This window comes from Papaver somniferum, chromosome 2 (assembly GCF_003573695.1).
Source record: "Papaver somniferum cultivar HN1 chromosome 2, ASM357369v1, whole genome shotgun sequence".
Lineage (NCBI taxonomy): Eukaryota > Viridiplantae > Streptophyta > Magnoliopsida > Ranunculales > Papaveraceae > Papaver > Papaver somniferum.
The window spans coordinates 169,324,833-169,329,857 of record NC_039359.1 but is presented as its reverse complement, the minus strand read 5'-3'; the positions used below and the strand labels follow the sequence as shown (position 1 = coordinate 169,329,857).

Sequence of the window (5,025 nt, the reverse complement as noted above, 5' to 3'; positions counted from 1 at the left end):
TTAACTTCAAAATGATCTTATTTCGTCTCCTTTGGTATACCCCAATTTGGGTATTACCCCAATCAAGCCGGGAAACAAAAGCCCATGACCAGCCGATATTCTTTTTTGTGATAAAGAAAAAAGTAAATAGAACCCAATCAGCACAATCCACGGGATAGATTTTTGTTATGATTTCTTTTGACAAATCAATTTGTCTCTCCCGACCCCAACTCAAAAATAGAGAAATTAAAACGGTGGTGTGATCACTTTCTAACAACTAATACTCATTTTTAGGCTGTTCAGTAATACCGCGTCAAAAAGACAGCTGTTAACTAATAATACACCATTATCTTTTAAATTCCCGCCATCATTAGTGTGAAACCTGCTACTTTACTCTATCTGACAGCAGCAAAAGATAAAAGAGTGTCATTTAGGGTTTTATTCACAGTCAAGCTACACCCCTCAAAGCTTCATCTGTAGAGATTATGTGGTACTCTTAGTTAATCAGATACCCGAAAAACTGAATACTCTCCATAATTAGCGGATTTCAGGTATAGGTTTGGTAGAAAAAGTCCAAGGAATAAGATGAGAAATGGATCAGTGCTTGTACATTTGATTGTGGGGGTTTTAGGGTTTTTGAGTGTCATTTCTCTGGTGGAAGGAGAAGATCCTTATAATTTTTTTACATGGATTGCAACGTATGGGACAATTGCTCCCCTAGGTGTTCCCCAACAGGTATTTCTTATTTTTCTTCTTTAAGAGTCCAGGTTTTTTTTAATTATTTATGTCATTAAAGATTTTCTTGTTTTCTTTTCTTAGGTAATTCTCATCAACGGCCAGTTTCCTGGTCCTAGACTTGATGTTGTAACGAATGACAATTTAATCATCAATGTTATAAACAAGCTGGATGAACCTTTCCTTTTAACCTGGTGAGATTCTTTTTCTAGCAATTTGTTACTCCGATGTTAAATTCTGTATGAAATTATTGTATGTTTCGCGGATGCATTTGCGAAATTGTACTTCCCTTGAGAATTGTAATTGTAAAGTATACGCCTTAGAATTTGTGACTGACACTTTGAATTAATAGGAATGGTATTAAGCAGAGGAAGAATTCATGGCAAGATGGAGTGCTGGGTACGAATTGTCCAATTCCTCCAAATTCAAACTACACATACAAGATTCAACCCAAAGATCAGATTGGAACTTACACATATTTTCCCTCGACTGCAATGCATAGAGCGGCTGGTGGTTTTGGAGGATTAAATGTTTACGCTAGATCAGTAATACCTGTTCCATATCCCACTCCTGCAAGTGATTTCACCTTACTCATTGGCGATTGGTACAAGACCAACCATAAGGTGATTTGATTGACCCTTTAGTATTTTACTCCAGCTCCTTTAATGGCATAGATTTAATTTGAAGAGGAAAATCGTTTTAGTTTGTGTTTACTATTCGTTGCGGAATGTTTGATGAAGTTCAGCTACTTTTCGGTTAAAATTTTGAACTTGCTCCACTAAGAAACTACTAGTTGGTTTGGAAACTAACTGCGCATGGTACATGGAGCAAGAATCTAGATAATCCGGAAAACAATTCATTACATAACCCAGTAGCTCAAAATATAGTTTGCATTGATAGTAACACTATTTCCTCTCCAGATTCTAATCGTTTTATTTTATGCAGGTGCTGCGATAATCCTTGGACTCTGGGAAAGCTCTTCCTTTCCCGGATAGTCTTCTTATAAATGGCCAAACCCAAACTTCCTTCAGCGGAGACCAAGGTAACTCTTGCTTCTCTATCTTAACTGCTCTCTTACTGTGTCAGTATCAACAAGCTCGAATTCTTAAGTTGATGGTTCTATTTCAGGAAAAACGTACATGTTTAGGATCTCAAATGTCGGGTTGTCAACCTCGATCAGTTTCAAAATTCAGGGCCATAAGATGAAGTTGGTTGAATGTGAAGGATCGCATACCATTCAAAATGATCATGAATCCCTTGATGTACACGTAGGCCAATCTTTGTCTGTTTTGGTCACCCTAGATCAGCCACCGAAAGCATACTATATTGTTGCTTACACACCCTTCACAAAACCTATTCTAAACATGACTGCTGGTTTACGCTACACTAATTCTCAAACCAGTGCTTCTGGCCCGTTACCAATTGATCCTAAATATCAAATGCATTCGTCCATGGAGCAAGCCAGAACCTTCAGGTACTTGATATTTGACTTTAATGCCTCTCAATACTAGATGTGAATAAATTTGAATGATGAATGTAACTGATTATATCTTACTTTCTTTCACTCAAATCAAGGTGCTGAGACCTTGATTAGCTTCCACTCCTCTAAAAGATTAAACTTTAGTTGCATCAGTTTTGTTCTTTATTTCTGACACTTGGTTTCTTTTCAAAAGACGAAACTTGACAGCTAATGCAGCCAGGCCGAACCCTCAAGGGTCATTTCACTATGGGAGCATAAAGACATCAAGGACTATTGTGTTATCTAACTCAGCTCCTCTGATAAATGGGAAGCAACGCTATGCTGTCAACAGGGCTTCCTATTTTAATCCTGACACACCTCTAAAGCTTGCTGATTATTTCAATATCTCTGGAGTGTTCAGTACAGACACCATCCAAAGCCAGCCTGCCGATGGTTCTGCATTCCTTGCTACCTCTGTCTTGCGTTCAGGCCTCCATGATTTCCTTGAAATTGTTTTCCAAAACAATGAGAACGAAGTTCAATCTTGGCATCTTGATGGTTATGATATCTGGGTTGTCGGGTATGTATTTCAGGTGGCAGTTTATATCTATCTTATTAAAAGCAAGATGTGGAAGCTGGACTTGGCTAGAAATGAGGTTGTAACCCTTTAGCATGTGTCTAGACACTGTTTATAGACTAGATCAGCACTCCACCATTTGACCTCCATAAAGGGAACTGGGTTTTAAGAGTATGAACATCTGTTTTTTAGAGTGAAGTAATTTCTCAGTGGAATTTAATATATATCTTGATGAAAATACAGTTACGGTAGTAACCAGTGGACTCCAAGGTATTAATGCATATTCATTGACAACGTGACTTTCTGTTTTACATGTATTTCATATGTAGGTGTATCCCAATTCCTGGACTTCTATTTTGATGTCACTGGATAACCAAGGTATGTGGAACATTAGATCTGCAAATTGGGCAAGGCAGTATTTAGGCCAGCAATTCTATCTGCAGGTCTGGTCCGAACAAAAGAGTTTAACTAATGAGTATGACATCCCTCCGAATTCTATCCTCTGTGGAAAGGCCCGTGGACGGAAAATTCAGTAATGCTAGCTTGATCCATGTCCCTGTCTTAGGTCATATGTGTATGACTGCCTAAGAAGACTTCAAATAGAGGGTAGGCTTTGGTCATTGTATGATTATTTTGCCGCATTGGAGTATAAACTTCAGCCTTGTTTTGTTGAATGAAATGTTATAGATTATGTATTCATCAAACAACTATTCATGTTTTTTCAGATTGATTCAATAGAATATTTCAGATTCATTGGGTTCTTTTTGTTCTTTAGAATCTAGTATGCTTAATCTTCACTATGAACTTGATATTGATCTATGTTTGAAGGTGAAATGCTCATCTGGAATACGATTTAAGGTCCAGCCGTTTAATTATTGAATTCTCATAAATCATGTGCTTTAGAATTTTGTTTGCAAGGTTTGTTTGTTGGACTAGTTTGGCTATACTAATGCATTTCTAAACAGACTTCATGCTTTTCACCGTGAGCAAAAGAGAAAAGTGAAAGAGACCATCTTACCCCCCAAATATACCTTCACTTATTCCTTTTTTAAGATAAAATTACAAGACAAGGCCTAAAGCAAAATTTTAAAGATCTCAAATTATTTTCACTCTTTTTTATTGATACACAGCTTCCACTGATTCTATGTCTCTGTGCAAGTCTTTTGATGTGGAATTGAAGGAGTAATTGATCAGTGGTCTCTTTCAAACCCACAATTTAGTATGCGATGATGACACATATTAAAAGATATCTTGTCCATTATAGGATCTGACGATTGATGCTTCTTTTTCCCCCTAATCAGATACTGTCCCATGCCTTGAGTTGAGCTTTCTTTTTTTCCCGCTAAAAGACTGATGTGTGGAAATGGGCAGGCTTTTTATCCACCGTAACACCACCATCTATCCCTTTAAAAGTCCGTCGTCAAAAATTAACGGTTAAAATTATGATTGCAAGGTTTGGTATCTTGGATGATGCTCAGTAGGAATATATAGTCTTTTAAGAAGAACGTATCATCAAAATATATAGAGTCTAATAAGAAGAACGTATCATCAAAATTATAATGCGGAAATAAAGTAAATGACAGAACAAGATTTTGTTAACAATGAAACCGCAAATGCAGAAAAACCCTGAGACCTAGTCTAGTTTTAAGTACTCTCATAATTAAGCCGCTATACAAAAAACAAGGCCAACTTCGTATATTTATGACCAAGTAATATACCCCTAGTTACTGAGTCTCCTCAGTATTTCTGCGCCTACAACCGTCTGGCCAACACACGTGAATCCCAAGATAAAAATCACCATCTTGAGTTATTTTACCGATGTAAAGTCTGAGGCACTCAACTCCTTTCAATCGTATTCCAAAAATTAAATGAGCAAAGCTGTTTCGTAACCACTCCATTAATCTTTAATAATAAAGATATGTTGAGTTTTGACGAAGGTTCTTCCGTTTAAAAAGTAAACTCCTTTGTCGGGTAAGATCAACCAAAATCCGAAATAATCAGATCTAGATTCACAAGCTATCAGATTCGGCTACTGAAGAGTACCACCAAATGAAATTGCCGATATATACGACTACTTGATCAAATCTACCAAAGATAAATTATATCTTAGTCGGATCCCAACCAGTCAAGATATGTGCTCAAATTAATATCACAAGATGCGAAACCAGTCAGAAAATCTTCTTGTCTTTAAATTTTCGATTGTATTCAATTGTACCTGCACACAAAACTTGATTCCACTTATGATCAATCACACACAAAACGAAGTCTGTTAACA

General features: G+C 36.9%; 1 pseudogene; it reads left to right on the top strand.

Annotated features, from left to right (window-relative positions):
• Positions 1-297: 297 nt before the first annotated feature.
• LOC113349751 lies at positions 298-3,510 on the top strand (annotated as a pseudogene).
• Positions 3,511-5,025: the final 1,515 nt, after the last annotated feature.